Here is a 20,831-nt window from a genome sequence, read left to right on the forward strand (position 1 = left end):
CTACTGCTACTCTTCTTTTCTTCCTTCGTCTCTCGTCTTCGTCTTCGTCTCCGTCTTCATCTGACTTCATCCGCCTCTGACTTCATCTGTCTGGCCCACTGCGTCTCGCGTATTTATTCACTTCAGTTTACTGGAGGTGAACGACTTAACGGTCATTGCCTCGTCTGTCACGTTGAAAAGCTTCTCGAAGAATCTTCTTAACGTCGGTCGTTGGCTCTTGGAATGTAGGTGAGGGCTTTTGATCCCATGTGACGACTGAGAAACACGTGAGCCGGTCATTGCCTCTTCTGTCACGTTGAATAGCTTCTCGAAGAATCTTCTTTACGTCGGTCATTGGCTCTTGGGATGTAGGCGAGGGCCTTTGCTCACATACGACAACTGAGAAACACGTGAGCCGGTCGGGCGATGCCCTGACGGCTGAATCGACAGCGCCCGCTTATGTGGAAGTTGCTGACTTCATGGTCATTGTTTCTGTTCTGCTGTTCGGCCCGCTGCTTGCGAGTATGTAACTCTCTAAACTAAACCAAGTTTTTCATTTATATTCTAATTTCTAGTTCACTTTGATTTCACTGATTTATTTACTTACGTACCACTCAACATTCCTCCACCCTTCGGAGAAATTCGCCCTCGAATTTACCACTCAACATTCCTCCACCCTTCGGAGAAATTCGCCCTCGAATTTACCACTCAACATTCCTCCACTCTTCACACGGCAAAAGCACTAACATAAGCAATGAAAACTCTCGACTTAGAAGATTACACACGCTTCACATTAAGTATGTTGAAAATACTTTAGCACTTTACTAAAGCAATGTACGCTCATGAATCACATAGTTCACACATAAATGGTTATAATAAGTGTAACAAATCTTGATGACAATAAATAACAAAAATAGATTATTCACTCAGAAAGTTACATAGGAACACATGTTAATCTACCCTATATTAATGCAAGAATATCTATTCTACAGTATTGTTTATTTTAACATGAGTCTGTTTAATAAAGAATGAAGTACAAGAAACAAAATTAATACACTAATGCTCAAATATAACTACTGAAGTACACCAGTTAAGAGTGTGGTATCCAGTTAACAGGGATTTGATGAAGTGGTATATTATTATTTGGCTTATTTTTTCGTCTTAGATAAAAGAAAACTGTACAAAGTAGAAACACCAACACAAAGGTTCCAGATATACCCGTTCCTAGCATTATAATTTTAGTTTGGTGTTCACCTTTTAATTTTAAAACATGTTGCATCATAACATTGGCTTCAATTTTGCCTTGCTGCGAGTTTATGAACATATCTAATGGCTTCAGAAGGGAACTGTCAAGGGAGTAATTGAGGTAGGATAGGTTTTGTGTAGGAAATGCTTTGCATGGCGTTTTCTGAAAAAAGCAAACAACATGGTTATGGACCTACCAACCTAGTAAAAACCAAACCAAGAAAGAAGGAATACATTGTTAACTACAAGATCTACATGTTTCTACGTTCAACTTTTCTTTCTTAAAAAATAAACCATTATAATTTATTAATTATTTACATTTGTATATTATCCACAGTCTACTAAGATTCCACTAGGACATTCGCACCCTTGATCGAAGATTGTATGGTGCCATGTCTGTATGTTGTGCTGGCGTGGCCACTCTTTTTCCTTTTCGGGTACTTCCTCCACCCTTCGGAAAAGCAGACACAATTGTTGAAGGAATTACATCTGGAGCGCCCTTAAAAGGTTTTAAACGACTTGCATGGACAATGGTAGTTCGGGTGGGCAGTTGCAATTTAACGTTGACTGGTGACGTGATCTCAATAATTTGATAAGGACCTCTGTAGTTTGTTACAAATTTCTTCGTTTTTCCTCTTGCAATATAAGGTGTTGAAAGCATAACCCACTGACCGATTTTGTAATTTGGATATTTAGCTTGGGTATTACCTAATCTTTCCTGTCGTTCCAAAGCCTTTGTATTAGATTTTTGAACCTTTTTCCATACATCCTTCATCATTCGACTGAAATCTCTTACTGTTTCTCCGACTTTTCCGTTTTTCTGCCTGATTACATCAAAAGGGGACGGCATTTTTCTGCCATAGACCACTTCATAAGGTGACATGCCAGTTGCTTCATGCGTTTTAGCGTTGTATACCGACACGATTATTGGTAAATACGTATCCCAATTAGAATGTTGTTCGTTAATATAATAACTAAGCATCTTGCCAATTGTCCGATGGACTCTTTCTGTACGCCCGTTGCACTGAGGGTGTAACGGAGTTGTGCGTAATTTACGTATTTTTAGTAAGTGGCATAGCTGTTTCATTAGTTCAGACATAAAATTAGATCCCTGATCTGTGATAATAACTTCAGGTACGCCAAATTTAAGTATCCAGTTGTTAACTAAAGCTTGGGCAACTGTATTTGCTTGCTGATCTGGGAGACTCACCATAGCTAGATAGCGTGAAAAGTGATCTATAATTGTAAGAACATACTTATTACCAGCAGGTGTTTTATGAAATGGCCCGTAGAGATCGACTCCGCAGATTTGATATGGACATGAAGCCTCGGGGAGCCTCTGTAAGGGTATTTTTGAACGAGAAAGTTCAGCTCGTTGTGCGCACGCAATGCAATTACGAACGTACTGCGCAACATCCTGCTTTCTGGTTTGCCACCAAAATCGCTCTGCTACACGTCTTTCGGTTGTCCGCTGTCCACCGTGTCCTGCAAGGATATGATCGTGAGCCTCTGCCATTATTTCTTGTCTAAGGTGTAGGGGAACAACAATTCGCGGTCCAAGTTTTGTTTTACGGCATAATACACCATCTTCAAAGCAAAATTGTTTTTGAGTTGCGAATTTTTTGCATTCTGTATCCTCATCTTGTGCCTTTCTCCAGTCCTCAGTATCTCGGCCTGTTGCTTCCAAAAGTGCTATTTTCCGACTTAGGCAATCTGCATTTGTGTGTTTTTTGCCTGGTTTATGGATAACTTCGAAATCCATTTCGGAAAGACATAGGGCCCAACGGGTAAGACGACTAGATGGATCCTTTAATCCAAGCAGCCATTTTAAATCTGCGTGGTCTGTAATGACCTTGAATTTCCTACCGTACAAGTAGCATTTAAAGTATTTGATACCATAAATAACACTTAACAATTCTTTCTCCGTTGTGGAATAATTTCTTTCTGCTGTTGTTAGTTGTCTCGAAGCGTAGGCTATGGGGTGTTCCGCGCCATTAATATTCTGACTCAAAACAACTCCTACTGAATGACCACTTGCGTCACAGGATAAAATAAATTCTTTATTATACTCTGGGTAGGCTAATACTGGACTGTGTGTTAACTTATCTTTAAGGGTTTGAAATGCTGATTCACAATCTTCAGACCAATGAAATTTTGCACCCTTTTTCAATAATTGGGTTAAGGGTCGGGCAATTTCAGCGAAATTTTGAACATATTTCCGGTAGTACGATGCGAGACCAATGAAACTTTGTACCTCCCTAACGCGTTGTGGTGTTGGGAAGTCCTTAACTGCCGAAATTAATCGAGGATCTGTTTTAATTCCTTTTTCACTAATGACATGCCCTAGGTATGTAACCTCTGTCAATGCAAAACTACATTTTTCCATATTTAATGTTAATTTAGCTTTTCTAAGTCTCTGAAAAACATTACGCAGACGCACAGCATGTTCATTAATGTCTTTGGAGAATACAATAATATCGTCTAGGTATACACAACATTGCTGAGTTTTGAGTCCTCGCAATACTCCATCGAGTAGTCTTTGAAAAGTTGCTGGTGCATTTTTCAAACCGAAAGGCATTCTTTTAAATTGCCAATGGCCTCCAGGGGTAGAAAATGCGGTTTTATGCCTATCTTCAGGAGCAACTTCCAATTGATGATATCCGCTACGTAGATCGATTGTTGAAAAGTATTTACTGTTACCCAAACTGTCAATGATATCTGTAATGTTTGGAAGAGGATAAACATCTGAGATTGTTTGTTTGTTAAGGTGTCTGTAGTCACAACAGAATCTATATCGTTTCGTACCGTCGGGAGACTTCTTTGGAATAATTACAATATTTGAATTATAAGGAGAATCAGAATATTCTATAATTCCATCTTTTAGATGCTGTTCTATAAATTCATCCAGTACTGGCTGTAAGTGATGCGCAACTCTATAAGGCTTCCTATAAACTGGGGGGCTATTTCCTGTTGGGATCCTATGCTGTGTGATATCTGTTGCTGGCAGTGGACCTTCTGCATTAAATAAATCTTGAAACTCAACTAAAACTGCTTCTATCGTGTCTCTATCCTTTCCTTGCAAATGCTCAACCTTCTGGCGTAATGCGGTTTTATAGGCGTCTGGTTTCTGACCATCATTAATATCTGACCAAATGAAATCTTCTTCTTCAAAAGTACTGACTGTAGCTACTAATATTCCCTTATGCAACTCTTTGTCCTCCACTCCGAAATTGTCAATATGTACCGGTACTTTTCTTTCTCCTTCAACGTCTTGAACCCGTACAACACTTCTACGTACAAAACAATGTGATACATCTAATTCCTCATTTTCCTCTAAAGGCTCTATTAGACACACTGTATCTGTAGGTACCTCGGGGTCAACGGTCATCCAGAAAAGTTTTCCTGAGCCAGACGGTATCTGATCCCGCGAATCAACCTTCAAGGACGTTGCACGCAGTGTAGTTGATTTCGCCTTCCGGTTAGGGAAATCTTGCGGCAGAGGGCCCTTTGCAGCGGTGTCACCTAGCTGAAACACTATTCCTCTAAGTTCGACAGTTTGCTGTCTGAGGTCGATTTTAGCGTGATGTTTATTCAGGAAATCCAGTCCTAGGATCGCGTCGTACCCGTCAGTTACTTTTGTTACCACTTCTACATCTTCTTGAAATTGTACACCGTGAATATAGAAAATCAGTGATGTACATCCTAATGACTTCACTGTACCTCCTCCTACTCCACTCAATCTATACCTTGGAGGGTCATATTTCTTTTCTCCAATACATTTATTACTTACTATTGATACGTTTGCGCTTGTATCCACTAGTATCCTTGCCTCTTTATCCTGTATGGTAGCAGATAACCAGCATTCCGCCTTCACATTCGCCTTAATGGCATGAAATTTTATTGGGAACGCCTGGCGGCGGCTCCGGCATTCCCGTTTGAGTTTAACTGATTTCTATTTCCAAAAACTTTCTTAGACCTGCATTCCTTGAATGTGTGACCTATTCTTTGACAATTAGTACATTGAGGTTGTCTGCAGTTTTTTGCTATATGGCCCTGTCGATCGCACCTAAAACATCGTACTCCTGCTGAAAATACATTTCGCTTCTCCTTGTATCTGGTGGCAATGTCTATTTCTTCGAAAGCTGTCGCCACAGATACAGCTTCCGCTAAATTTTTAGGAAACTCTGCCCTGACACGACGGGACGTTTCAGGAGGCAACCCACGTAAAAATGTATCCAGAGCTCTATTTTCTGCCTCTTGTAAAATAACTTTATTTGCTTCATCACTAGTTGTCAACTGATAGGTGTTAATATTAACTTTTCTAATCCTATCTACAAAACTTTCTAACGACTCGTTTTGCCTCTGAGTGATAGTGTTTAATTGTTCCCTATAAAATCTACAGCTGTTCTGTTTTTGAAAACGTGTAAGCAATCCTTTCTTCAATTCCTCAAATGTTAGAGCATTCCTTAATTTTTCATGGTATAAGACGTGTGCTTTAGCCTCTCCTGTCAATCGTAACTTTGTCATTTGTAAGAGCTGTTCATCTGACCATGATCCTAACTTCGCAGCTGCTACTAAATCATCAAAAAAGGCTGTTATGTCCTCGCCAGGTTTACCTGAAAAAGGAGTTACTAAGGCTGCTGCTGAGGAATCTAGGGTGGGAGGGATTGAACTGGTTTGCCTAACCTCACTCAACTGCTTAAATAATGCATTATTATCATTTTTAAGCTGTTCTATCAGATTAACTAAGCTCTGAATAGCTTCCTCAGTAGAAACCGCTTGTGGTGCTGACTCTGACTTTGTACGATTTCGTGTCATCATTTTACAACTATTAGTTACACAATATTACCACACTGAATTCAAAAGATGTTTAAATATTTTCGACAAATTATTAAAATTATGAGAGAGAATACACTTCTAAATAAAGAAAATATTACGACTGCTGTGCGAACCTCTATCCTTTCACACATTAAACAATACTAACTGTGGACCATTAGTGACTGTCATTCACACCTCATATTGAGCCAAGGGTTTTTTCTCTGACACCAAATGTAACGACTTTAACGGCTTCTGATACGAAATGTAACAATTGTGTTACTAAATGTGACACTTCTGCTACTAAATGTAACTGGGTTTTCTCTTTGGATGCTGTCAATTGTCAGGATGAGCATTCTAAAGCATTCTGTCAGGGTGAAAATATTAAATAAATTAACTTTTCTCTCTTAACAACATGTGGGCAGGGTGGGTTCTTCCTTGGCTCGGGTATGAGGTCGAATGAAACATCATTTTTACATAAGATAACTTTTATTGAAGATTTGTACAACTGTATCTTACGGGATGTTCTGGTTCGGAGAGCGGCAGCTGTGTCGTTTGTGACGTCTTCTGCTGCGGCAGCGGCGGCGGCGGCGGCGGCGGCGGCGGCGTCTGATTACGCGTAGCGGTGTGTATCTCGTGTCGCTGTCTCGCCCAGCTGACGGGAGACGCTCAGCACGAGGTGGCCGGTTTAATTATTGCGAGCGAAGTCGTGCGTCGGATGATACCTTGGGAGTGGCGTCCCAGTGTTTCTCTTCTCTATGCGGCCGCGTGTGTTGTGCGTCGACCAGCGGAGCGGCGCGGCGGGGGAAGGCCAGTGTCCCGGACTCGAACCACGGACTCCCGCTTGCCAGTCTTCGGCTGTCAGGTCTTCATCCCAGCTCACAGGTGACTACTGATGTGAGGCCGTCTCCTTCCCGTCCTCACGAGTCACCCGGGTATTTAAAAACCAGACTTCAAATACCTTTTAACTTCTGTCTTCTGGCGCTACGGCGGCTGCTTGCTATTCCATTACAGCGGCGGACTTGGTTCGTCTGTGTATGATGCAGTCTCTTCTTGCATGACGGTCTTCAGCACCGAAACTGACTGAAAACTACTGCTACTCTTCTTTTCTTCCTTCGTCTCTCGTCTTCGTCTTCGTCTCCGTCTTCATCTGACTTCATCCGCCTCTGACTTCATCTGTCTGGCCCACTGCGTCTCGCGTATTTATTCACTTCAGTTTACTGGAGGTGAACGACTTAACGGTCATTGCCTCGTCTGTCACGTTGAAAAGCTTCTCGAAGAATCTTCTTAACGTCGGTCGTTGGCTCTTGGAATGTAGGTGAGGGCTTTTGATCCCATGTGACGACTGAGAAACACGTGAGCCGGTCATTGCCTCTTCTGTCACGTTGAATAGCTTCTCGAAGAATCTTCTTTACGTCGGTCATTGGCTCTTGGGATGTAGGCGAGGGCCTTTGCTCACATACGACAACTGAGAAACACGTGAGCCGGTCGGGCGATGCCCTGACGGCTGAATCGACAGCGCCCGCTTATGTGGAAGTTGCTGACTTCATGGTCATTGTTTCTGTTCTGCTGTTCGGCCCGCTGCTTGCGAGTATGTAACTCTCTAAACTAAACCAAGTTTTTCATTTATATTCTAATTTCTAGTTCACTTTGATTTCACTGATTTATTTACTTACGTACCACTCAACACAACCGAGTGGATTGTGATTTAAGTGTGTCACGTTTAGTGCTTCTCAATACACTGCAGTGGACTCTGTCCTGCAGAGGTATTTGGTGTTGTTATCTCTATCCTATCATACAGTAGGCCCTTCCTCTTTGTCCTCCTCCTGCTTCCAAATTCAGCAGAGAGGAATTCTATAGCACTTTAAATAAGCAATCGCGATCTCACGCTAGTGATTGATAGCGATCTCCAACATCTACTACTGCTACGGATTGCATCGTGGTGTAAATGTGTCGTGTTTAGTGCTTCCCAATACATCACAGACGACTCTATCTTGCAGGTATATTTGTTCTTGCTGTCTCTATCCTATCATGGAGTAGTCCCTTCCTCCTCTTTCCAAATGTAGCAGAGAGAACTAACTTAGGGGTTATATAGAACTTTAAAAACCGAAATGCAATATCAAATTGCTGATTGATCAATTTATTGTTTCCAATAGTGTTACTGCGAGCACACACACCAATCCATCAGATTGTTTTAGGATGTAGCATGCTGCAATTTGACATTGTCAGCTACCTGCAACATAATGAACTTTCTACAAAATTACCTAACTGTGTTCGTATCCATAGATCTGAGGCAAGGGAAAACAAATCGAGTAGGATTTGGAATCTGGAAAATTGCAGGATGGAATCCTGCCAAGTATTACAATTATAATATCCACTAAAGAAAGCAAAGAGAAACTGTCCCACTCAAAGGGTATTGATTTAATTAATGAGTCAATCAACCTGATAGCGTTGGGGGATATTTACAAGAAGATATCCACAGCTAGGGATTTAATAGATAAATACTAATTTGTTTGCAGTTCTGTCCAAGCATAACCGACGGCGCGTGCTGGCCCAGCAGTGACATGTGACAGGATGTGGCTGCAAAAATTTCACAGGTATCAATATCAAAGGGTTGCTGGCAGCTGATGCTTTTGTTCAGGGATTAGTGCGGCATCTGATCTGTCAGTCACAGGGCCTGAGCAGGCATAGTGGGGCCTGCACATGTGAGAACAGCAAATTGGTTGGCCCGATGCACAATGCCCTGTGGTTGGTGCAAAAGATTCTTTAATGGGGTACAGGCGTGTGGTTAGTTATGTTGTGTGGTCAGGATAGAAAAGTGCGACAACTGTTTAAATATACCATACTCCCTTTTTGCTTTCAAGATGTTTAAGTAAACAGTATGCTATTCAGTGTAGTCAACTGACCAACAAATTCCTTAAATAAATAAATAAACTGTATTCCATACACAGCCTTGTATCCAATAAATTGTTTAAATAAACATTACACACAATGTTTTGTATACCACGAACTGTTAATATTCCTTATACTGCAATCAATTTCCCTCCAAATTGCTAGTCAACTGAGTCTTATTCTCATCAATTTCCGGACTGGGGTGGGGTGGGGGAGTGGGGAAAGGAGTTAATTACTCGATTCATTTAATTTATCAGACAATTATTTGATATCAAAGGTGTGGTTGTATTGGTGAGGGTAGTTCCTAGGTGGATGGGGAGGGGGGGGGAGGGGTAGGGGAGGGTCTGTTTCTCAGAAGTATGGATTATCCCCTGGGGGTCATAATCCACTGAGCAGAACTACAGGTTAAGGACCTGTCAATCAGGAGCGAACAAAAGGTTCGCCTCTGAATGTGTTCTTGTCACTGATGTGGGCATCGCTCACTAACAAACTGTACTCGTGCTTTCTTTGTCCTACTACTCACATGGACCCCACGTTGATGCTACTACAGATGACATCACGAGAAGTTCTCTGATACAGGATAAAAGGGCTTTGTGTACAACACAGGTGGCATTCAGTTTTCTATATGACTTAGATTAACACCTAACACTACTGCTCGGCATTTGTCTAATTTTTTCAACAAATTATCTTACTTTTACCGTTTTTCCTCTCTGACAGTAAAAGTTGTGGGGAATGCACTGCTTTCGATACACATAGAGTTGATTGATTTGACGATTTAACACACAATGTGGAAAACTCAGGAAATGGAGTCAGCTCGACTGCCGCCCATGTGCCATCAGTAATGTGTGCAACGTCGTGTGTGCCGCTGCCGAACTGACGAGGCGTCTCAGTAGCCTTAGCTGTACACCTGCAGGCTCCAGTCACCGTCTTGTGGTTTTTTATATTTAACATTTTACCATTATGCATTTCTTTTAAATAATTAGATACACACTGTTATAAGTAGATATGGGCGACGTTAAAATGATTTTCGTCCCTTAAATGCACTTTCGTTTGCAGAGAAACACTATCCATACAAAAAGAAAAATTTATTTGCACTCTGTCCATGGCCCTCATTTATCCACGCCGCAGTGCACACGCAAAATAGTGTACCGGTTATAGAATTACAAGCAGATCCTCACTTAGAGGGTGTTAATAAAAGTGCTGCCATCTTCGGTTTTTACTTAAATGTTTCCGCTACCAGAATGAATAATCGACTAAACTACGTTTGACAGATGGGGGTTGTAACGAATCTTGCCTCCTCAGAATTTGCATGTGCTAACCGAATTGTTTGATGCTGCATAATTTTTGCCCAGTCTTACGTTCATTTTCTTACTTAAATTACATATTTTTTATCTACAGATGTTTCTGAACATATTTGCTTGCCAAAAAACTATTTTTATGTTAACGTTTTCTTATTATTCATCTCGGTCAGTTTCGTAATATCGATCCTATAACATGAAAATTAGCACCCACAACTGTCAACTTTAATTTAAAACAAATTTACAGTAAATATAATATTGTTATGCTTAGATTTGCATGAAAACAAAATTTCTGTCTTCAGTTATAATTTTTTTGATTTTATTATCGATAATGAAATCGCTTTCACCCAATAGCAGGAAACGTCTATTCTTCATATTGTCAAAATTTGTAACCTTTGTTATTAACCATCATAAATCTTCATACAAATAATTATTTTCGGGAAAAACATGTAAATTTAATCTGAAAAACAGTTTGAATTAAGACGGTAATGTTACTTCTTATTTGGACTGTATACCGTTTAGAAGGTAGAGGAAGCTGTGTTCGTAATATAACTATTAATTTTTGGAGCCAACTGCGTCAAAATGGGTTTAGCATCTATTGAGATTGGTACATGTTGTTCTTTTGTATGGCTAAAACTAGTTATACAATGTTTATTTGAAAAGTGTCAAATACGCGATGGTAAATTAGATTTTGAGAATATGCAAATAAAAGAATAAAATGCTTAAAAACAACATAATGTTCCAGCGACTTGTCAGTTAAAGGACCCTGGACAAAATCTTTGCGGCTGGTCCCGGCGGAGGTTCGAGTCCTCCCTCGGGCATGGGTGTGTGTGTGTGCTTGTCCTTAGGACAATTTAGGTTAAGTAGTATCTAAGCTTAGGGACTGATGACCTTAGCAGTTAAGTCCCATAAGATTTCACACACATTTGAACATTTTCTTTTCTTGACAGAATCTTTTCAACAGGTTATACAGGAACAAAGGAATCAGCCATGACACTGAAACCAACTTTGACAGATAAGTATCATTTAACTCCAAATATAATGCATATGATCTTACTATGTATTTTAACATCGTTTAAATTCTGAGGCAGTTATTAGAACTTAATTCAACCTCACAGGCATTCTTGTTTGGTATCAGATACAACACAAAACTGTCTATGACATTAAATGGACATAATGTTACGTATATACAGATAATATAAATATTGGAGCAAAGTACATGTGGTAACTGTTATTCCAATTACGCAAATGGACAGCTAATAGCGTTTTCAGGCCAGATGATGGTCTGATACTAGAACGAATACGGTCGTGTCTAAAAGAATATACAGTTACAGCTGTGTATTGCATAATGCAGTTCTTAACACACTTCTCCATACAACAGTCAAATAACACATTATACTGATATGATGTAAACAGAAATTTATTATGTACAATGAAACATTATAAATGCAGGTATGTCTTAAAACATTTATGGTACTGTTGTAATGTGTACACACAAATTGTCTGAAAATATTGTATTTAACGTTTTGATAGTAATATCTAGCTTCTAATATAGGTAACAATTTGAGGATGATAAAGATGTTCGAAATTAGTCACTAATAAAAACATTATTTGGAACTCTGATGGCGACCTCAATTAACAGATTAAAATCATATATTTTCCCTGATCTGTAGGGTGAATTTTACAAAAATTTATGTACGAATCTATGTACTGCATGTAGAAAAATGTATTTTTATTGTGTTTATAATGTCATATTCACACCTTTTTTTAGTAATACGTCATATTTAGGCCAACGTTTGCAATAACTTTGCCAACTTTGGCCAGAAATGCTTACATTTGTCATATCTTCAAGCAGGCAAGAATAAACCATGAAAATGTTGTCTAAAATATTCTCGGACTTCTTGCCCTGTCAGTTCAGGGTAAAACCTCAAGCTTTCGACAGTTACCTATCGTCTTACTGACGAGCAACTGACCGAAAATTGCAGCTGCGGTGGCCTTGTATAGCCAAACTACGGCTTCTGATTGGTCATTAACTACTCACGCTGTCGCAAATGGTGTCAACGTCTGCGCTGGTGGTGCCACCACTCCCGCCATTGCGTAAACACTGTGACAATATCTCTGGCACTTCTCTGCACGGAGAGTTCGCTTCAAGGCACCGTTAAGATTATATCCGCCGTCACGGTTAAAGATTATCTCACGTATTCTTAGTTCTAGAGCCTTTTTAATCACAGAGTGCCATTATGTGGAAGCCAGGGACAAAACTTTTGTTTCGTCAAACAGGATTTTATTTTTGTTTGCGAGGCTGTGCTCAACAATTGCAGATTTCTCCAGTTCTCGATTTTTAATATGCCGCTGATGTTCTGCACAGCGGTCGGAAACGGTGCGGATGGAGAATGTTTTATACAAAAGTGCCTTCGCAAAAGAACATGAAAATGTTCCTCAGTGGACAATGTAATCATAAATAAACAAACCAGTTACTATAAAGCTTTATTTATGAGAACTGTAGTAGATAAGCAGACACACTAGTCAGTTGGCTGACATAAGATGTCGTTGCAGAAGGTCGGCAAAATGCTGCCGAAGCCAACAAAGGCGGCTTTCGAAGTAATAAACATAGCACACTATTCAGTTTGAATACAAACTCAGTCTGGTTCAACATGCCACAAGTTAAGTGCTCCGACAGCATGAAGTTGCGACGTTTTGTTCGTGATTTTGGAGAGAAGTTCTTCGGCTCTGGCGGGGAAATGTTGTTTTGTAAACTATGTGAAAAAATTAGTGCACAAAAGCGTTTTAATATGCAATGGCGATGTAATACCGCCATACACAGCAGCTGTTTGAAGAGAATGCTGAAAAAAAAACAGCACACAAACGCTGTTATTTGAGCAGACAGGCCAATCTTCAACCGTGCAATCATTCTTCAAGGACTTGAGTGAGATGACGTTGTCTCACAAATCCCATTGAAGAAGCTGCAGAATTCACAGTTCAGACAGTTCGTAAGGAAGTACACAACACATCCATTTCCAAATGAATCTACGTTGAATAGATTTATACGTGTGCTACAAGGAGGTGCTCAACAAAATACGAATTAGTGTTGCCCAACCCACAAGGTGTAGATGTCCTTAGACGAAACCACTGATGTGCATGGGAGCTATATTGCAAATGTTGTTGGTGGTGTTCTAAAAGTTGAGAGGCCTCGAGAAATGTTCCTTCTGACGTATGAAGCTCTCGACAGAGCGAACAATTGGACAGTTACCATTATCTACATCTACATGGATCCTCTGAAAATCCCATTTAAGTGCCTGACAGAGGGTTCATCGAACCACCTTCACAATTCTCTATAATTCCAATCTCGTGTAGCGCGCGGAAAGAATGAACACCAATATCTTTCCGTACGAGCTCTGATTTCCCTTATTTCAACGTGGTGATCGTTTCTCCCTACGTAGGGAGAGCTATGAAGCCGTTGTGTTCGGATGGCGTAAACGGAGACAATGTTCTGCTGCTGGTAACAGATGGTGCTTAATACACGGCTAAAGCGGTCAAGGGGCTCCAGAGTCTTTATGCTATTACGGCGCACGTCACTTGCCACGCACTTGCGTTACACAGAGGTGCGATCAAATTACACTGACGTGGGAAAATTAATTTGCTGTTGAAGGAAATCTGTGTCAATGCTCCGCCATGCGTGCAAAGGTTCAAGGAACGAGCATCTCCCTCCACAGATCCTCCCTCCCCCCCAAACCTGTTCATTCTTACACGACGGGGTTCGTGCTGCTGATTATTACTGCGCCAACTCCACCAAAATAAAGACATTCCTGTGTGTGCTTGATAACGACATTCAAGTTCTGTAGAAATTTTACAGAGGTCTTTACAAATACCACGTCTGGAAATCTGGCACACATCAAAGCCAACTTTTCAGCGGTATCCAAACCATTACACGACGCAAAGCTGTTGGTAGTCTGTGTGACTTGTCCGCCCCCCGGTAGCTGAGTGGTCAATGCGACAGAATGTCAATCCTAAGGGTTCGATTCCCGGTTGGGTTGGAGATTTTCTCCGCTCAGGGACTAGGTGTTGTGTTGTCTTAATCATTATCACTGCCGGCCTCGGTGGCCGAGCGGTTCTAGGCGCTTCAGTCCGGAACCGCGCTAGTCCTACGGTCGTAGGTTCGATTCCTGCCTCGGGCGTGGACATGTGTGATGTCCTTAGGTTACTTAGGTTTAAGTAGTTCATTTAGGGGACTGATGACCTCAGATGTTAAGTCCCATAGTGCTCAGAGCCATTTTTGAGCCATATGTTTGTGACTATTACAGCGCCGTCTATCACAAAGCAAAAAAAGTGGTCCATCACACAGAGTTCAAATGGCTCTGAGCACTATGTGACCTAACATCTGAGGTCATCAGTCCCATAGAACTTAGAACTACTTAAACCCAACTCACCTAAGGACGTCACTCACATCCATGCCCGAGGCAGGATTCGAACCTGCAACCGTAGCAGTCGCGCGGTTCCAGACTGAAGCGCCTAAAACCGCTCGGCCACATGGGCCGGCTCTGTGTGATGCCCTACTTATTGTGCAACATATGCGAATGAGTTAGTTTGAGCTCATGGTCATGTGGCTGAGAAAGTGATCAACCAACAACCAGTTGCAAAGCCTTCTCCAGCGGAATACTGGATATTCTACAACGTGCTAAAGTAGTAACAGTCTCTTTGCGAACGGCACAAAATTTAAAGGCAGTGAACCAAAGTTGGCCTACGGTGATCTTGCCACCTGCAAATAAGCCCCTGTAACATCTTGTGATGGTTAGAGAAACTTTTCCACGTTCAAAATTATCCTCCGCTTGAAATGTGGCGAGCTACACTCCTGGAAATTGAAATAGGAACACCGTGAATTCATTGTCCCAGGAAGGGGAAACTTTATTGACACATTCCTGGGGTCAGATACATCACATGATCACACTGACAGAACCACAGGCACATAGACACAGGCAACAGAGCATGCACAATGTCGGCACTAGTACAGTGTATATCCACCTTTCGCAGCAATGCAGGCTGCTATTCTCCCATGGAGACGATCGTAGAGATGCTGGATGTAGTCCTGTGGAACGGCTTGCCATGCCATTTCCACCTGGCGCCTCAGTTGGACCAGCGTTCGTGCTGGACGTGCAGACCGCGTGAGACGACGCTTCATCCAGTCCCAAACATGCTCAATGGGGGACAGATCCGGAGATCTTGCTGGCCAGGGTAGTTGACTTACACCTTCTAGAGCACGTTTGGTGGCACGGGATACATGCGGACGTGCATTGTCCTGTTGGAACAGCAAGTTCCCTTGCCGGTCTAGGAATGGTAGAACGATGGGTTCGATGACGGTTTGGATGTACCGTGCACTGTTCAGTGTCCCCTCGACGATCACCAGTGGTGTACGGCCAGTGTAGGAGATCGCTCCCCACACCATGATGCCGGGTGTTGGCCCTGTGTGCCTCGGTCGTATGCAGTCCTGATTGTGGCGCTCACCTGCACGGCGCCAAACACGCATACGACCATCATTGGCACCAAGGCAGAAGCGACTCTCATCGCTGAAGACGACACGTCTCCATTCGTCCCTCCATTCACGCCTGTCGCGACACCACTGGAGGCGGGCTGCACGATGTTGGGGCGTGAGCGGAAGACGGCCTAACGGTGTGCGGGACCGTAGCCCAGCTTCATGGAGACGGTTGCGAATGGTCCTCGCCGATACCCCAGGAGCAACAGTGCCCCTAATTTGCTGGGAAGTGGCGGTGCGGTCCCCTACGGCACTGCGTATGATCCTACGGTCTTGGCGTGCATCCGTGCGTCGCTGCGGTCCGGTCCCAGGTCGACGGGCACGTGCACCTTCCGCCGACCACTGGCGACAACATCGATGTACTGTGGAGACCTCACGCCCCACGTGTTGAGCAATTCGGCGGTACGTCCACCCGGCCTCCCGCATGCCCACTATACGCCCTCGCTCAAAGTCCGTCAACTGCACATACGGTTCACGTCCATGCTGTCGCGGCATGCTACCAGTGTTAAAGACTGCGATGGAGCTCCGTAGGCCACGGCAAACTGGCTGACACTGACGGCGGCGGTGCACAAATGCTGCGCAGCTAGCGCCATTCGACGGCCAACACCGCGGTTCCTGGTGTGTCCGCTGTGCCGTGCGTGTGATCATTGCTTGTACAGCCCTCTCGCAGTGTCCGGAGCAAGTATGGTGGGTCTGACACACCGGTGTCAATGTGTTCTTTTTTCCATTTCCAGGAGTGTATTTTGCACGCGGTTTTTATTCTATATGAAGTCCATTAAGGAAGATAACGGTTTGGGTGACAGGGGAAGTGTTTATTAAATTACATCAGAGCTCATGGACTGGACATACTGCGCTCTTTTTTAGCCTCATTGTTCTCTTTTTAATCTTGGTGCTGGGACAGCCTGTTTCCTGGATGACTTTTGCAAGTGTAGGAAGGCACAGCGCCTCGGATGTGGGACAGGAATGCTATGAAAAAAGAGCGGCTCTTTGTCGTGTGGGGAGACTACAGCCCTGGGTGCCTGTGTTAGCGGAAGCCGGGTAGCCGGTATGCAGTCTCTCATAGTGGCATAACAGTGGCAGTGTTGCCGCTAGAATGGGAGAGCGCCGCTGTCCTATGTTTCGAAAAAATCTCTTGTAAATTGAGTAGAATTGTCTTCAGGGATGAACTGAGCCCCCATGACTGGCAAAGATGTGTCTGAAGACGTTCCCGGATAGCGGGGAAAGGCTGACCTGACTGTCAGTCGCCATATCCCCAACAGCTGGCAGCGATGGTCTGGGGTGTCATTTCTTTTCATAACAGGACTCCTTGGTTGTCATCCAAGGCACCCTACACTCCAGCAGTACGTCGATGATATTCTATGTCTCGTTTTGTTGCCCTTCATGGCAAGCCATCTTAGGCTTACATTTCAACAGGATAATGCCCACCCATACATGGCGAGACTTTCTACTATCTCTCTTCTTGGCTGCCAAACCTTACCTTGGCTACCAAGATACCAGATCTCTCACCAACTGAGAACTTATGGAGCATTGTGGGCAAGACCCTCCAACTATCTCGGGATTTTGACGAACTGACGTTCCAATTGGAATTTGGCAAGATATCCACATATTGTTGAATATCCCTCAAGAGGACATTCAACAACTCTATCAATCAATGCGAAGCCAAATGACAGCTTACATAAGAGCTAGAGGTAAGCCTACTCGTTATTGACTAGCTTAGTTTGTGAAGCTCCTTCTCTTGAAGGAATGACCCAATTTTTATGAAATTTTAATGATTTGTTTATCTGCATTCGTACATCACATGTACCGACTTCCGTCTTATTCAGATAATTTGTTCGTGGTGCGTCGTTTTTTTCTTTTCACCGTGTGTATTCGAAGGAGCAACGGAAGGATAGGACCACTCCTGGAGAGGACGCTGGGCCAGATCAATAACATAACTGTGTGCCACCACGTACATGTAACAGTCGCGGAGCCGGTGAATTCAACTTCGAAGCTGGTAATAGTGGGAGCTCAGAAGAGGGTACCGAGCCACGAAAATGTGACAAGTGTCGGAATTGGAGTCAGGGCGAGAATGGCAAGTGAAGTATCGTTCGATTACAAACACTTCTTGCAATTTAGCAAATTTCGCAACTACAAAGATGAGGGAAACACGCTACGTCCTAAATCTTGGATTTCACAATTGTACCGCCGCTTTGAGCATTGTCGTACAAGCGCACTCTTGGAGGGAACAGCCGGCCGCTGTGGCTGAGCGATTCTAGGCGCTTCGGTCCGGAACCGCACTACTCCTACGGTCGCAGGTTCGAATCCTGCCTCAGGCATGGATGTGTGTGATGTCCTTAGGTTAGTTAGGTTTAAGTAGTTCTAAGTTCTAGGGGACTGATGACCTCAGATGTTAAGTCCCATAGTGCTCAGAGCCATTTGAACCATTTGGACGGAACGGTAGTGCAGAAAATAAAATGTTAGCAAATGTGAGCTGATCCTACACTCAAGCTCCAATGAAACTGGTATAGGAATGGGTATTCAAATACAGAGGTTTTCAAGCAGACAGAGTAAGGCGCTGCGGTCGACAACGCCTATACAAGACAACAAGTGTGTGGCGCAGTTGTTAGAACGGTTACTGCTGCTACAATGGCAGGTTATCAAGATTTAAGTGAGTTTGAACGTGGTGCTATAGACGGCTCACGAGCGATGGGAGACAGAATCTCCGAGGTAGCGATGAAGTGGGGATTTTCCCGTGCGACCGTTTCACGAGTGCACCGAGGAATCCGGTAAAACGTCAAATCTCCGACATTGCTGCGATCGGAAAAAGATCCTGCAAGAACCTGACCAACGACGACTGAAGAGAATCGTTGTGTGACAAAAGTGCAACCCTTCCGCAAATTGCTGTAGATTTCAATGCTGGGCCATCAACATGTGTCAGCGTGCGAACCACTCAACGAAACACCGAGCGAGGTGGTGCAGTGGTTAGCACACTGGACTCGCATTCGGGAGGACGACGGTTCAATCCCGTCTCCAGCCATCCTGATTTAGGTTTTCCGTGATTTCCCTAAATCGTTTCAGGCAAATGCCGGGATGGTTCCTTTGAAAGGGCACGGCCGATTTCCTTCCCAATCCTTCCCTAACCCGAGCTTGCGCTCCGTCTCTAATGACCTCGTTGTCGACGGGACGTTAAACACTAACCACCACCACCACCACTCAACGAAACATCATCGATATGGGCTTTCGGAGCGGAAAGCCCGCTCGTGTACCCTTGACGACTCTACGACACAATGTCTTACGCCTCGCCTGTGCCCGTCAACACCGAAATTTGATTTTTGATGACTGGAAACATGTTACGTGGTCGTAAGAGTCTCTTTTCAAATTGCATCGAGCGGATGGACGTGTACGGGCATGGAGACAACATCCTGAATCCATGGACTCTGCATGTCAGAAGGGGACTGTTCAAACTGGTCGAGGCTCTGTAATGGTTGGGGCGTGTGCAGTTGGAGTGATATGGGATTCCTGATACGTCAAGATACGACTCTGACAGGAGACACGTACATAAGCATCTTGTCTGATAACGTGCATCCATCCATGTCCATTGTCTATTTCCACGGACTTAGGCAATTCCAGTGGGACAATGCGAGACCCACACGTCCAAAATTGCTACAGAGTGTCTCAATTCCGCTGGCCACCAAACTCCCCAAACGTGAACGTTATTGAGCATATCTGGGATGCCTTGCAACTTGCTCTTCAGAAGAGATTCCACCCCCTCGTACTCTTACGGATTTATGGACAGCCCTGCAGGACTTATGGTGTGAATTCCCTCCACCATCACTTCAGACATTAGTGGAGACCGTGCCAAGTCGTGTTGCGGTTCTTCTGCGTGCTCGCTGAAGCCCTAGACGATATTACGCAGGTGTACTAGTTTCTTTGGCTCTTCAGTGTACAAAGATTTAGGGATATGTTCCCGGAGAACTACTGATCGGAGAAAATTCAGGAAAGAATATAACATGAGCTGATTCTCATCAAGGATTACGAGGAGCCAGGGTAAAATAGTATGGTGAAGTTCCTTGACGCAAGGGTCAAGAAAAATCAGTTTTTGATGAACCGACATGACAAAAAAAAGGTTCAAATGGCTCTGAGCACTATGGGACTTAACGTCTGAGGTCATCAGTCCTCTACGCTTAGAACTTCGTAAACCTAACTAACCTAAGGACATCACACACATCCATGGCCGAGGCAGGATTCCAATCTGCGACCGTAGACCGAAATGACAGGCGACTTCATCAGACACTGCAGCTATTAAGGGGAAGATACAATACGGTTCTAAACTCATTACAGGATATGCCGCACGAGTCAAGAGTTCACGTTTAACATGCAGCATAGACGAGAAGTTAGGCACAATAATGAGAACCATTACTGTGGTCTGTCAAATCGCCAAAACCAGAACAACTACAATATTAGGGATGGACAATCTGGGAATACGTGCTGTTCCCCGGGTCTGTCAGGAGAAGGTGATTTTCAACAGAATCATGGACTACAGAAGGGAGGCTGGGATGAGAGAAGGAACAATTACGGGTCACAAAATGGAACATGAAACAACCAGCGACGTAATAATAATGGAGTGCAGAACGGCCGATGGAGAAGGACTTGGGCAGGAAAACGCATATCTCAGCGTATCATCTAAGTTGGAATCCTGCTGCACGTAAATGAAAGAACTCAGAAATTTTTGCAGAATCTACTGCCCCAAACAGCACAGGACACTGAAAGTATTTTTGAAAGATTTCCAGAATGTATTCAACGAAAAGCCACACAGTTCCACTCTGCTTAAGAATCAGACCGCCCGAGAATTCGCGAGAAATAGTTGATTACTAATCAAGATGAGGGTACAATGTCGCGAGGTAACTGATTAGGCACTGCACAGGATCCGCAAGGCGGGAAAAAAGAAGAAGGAGACAGCAAGCAAGAAGGCAAGAATAAGGTTCTTGTGAAATCATTCCGTCTGTCCAACAAACAAAAGAGATTGTGCCCCAAATTCTTATCTATATTCAATGGGCCAGTGAGGAATTGACGTATTGCATGTGCAAAAGTGTACG

At 43.4% G+C, this 20,831-nt stretch overlaps 1 non-coding gene across 1 annotated transcript; it reads left to right on the top strand.

Moving 5' to 3' along the window:
• Window positions 1-18,699: 18,699 nt before the first annotated feature.
• Trnaa-cgc (transfer RNA alanine (anticodon CGC)) lies at window positions 18,700-18,772 on the top strand. Its single transcript has one exon. It is a non-coding gene; the product is annotated as a tRNA-Ala (tRNA).
• The last annotated feature ends 2,059 nt before the right edge of the window (window positions 18,773-20,831 follow it).

The sequence above is a fragment of the Schistocerca nitens genome, chromosome 7 (assembly GCF_023898315.1).
Source record: "Schistocerca nitens isolate TAMUIC-IGC-003100 chromosome 7, iqSchNite1.1, whole genome shotgun sequence".
In the NCBI taxonomy this organism is placed as follows: domain Eukaryota; kingdom Metazoa; phylum Arthropoda; class Insecta; order Orthoptera; family Acrididae; genus Schistocerca; species Schistocerca nitens.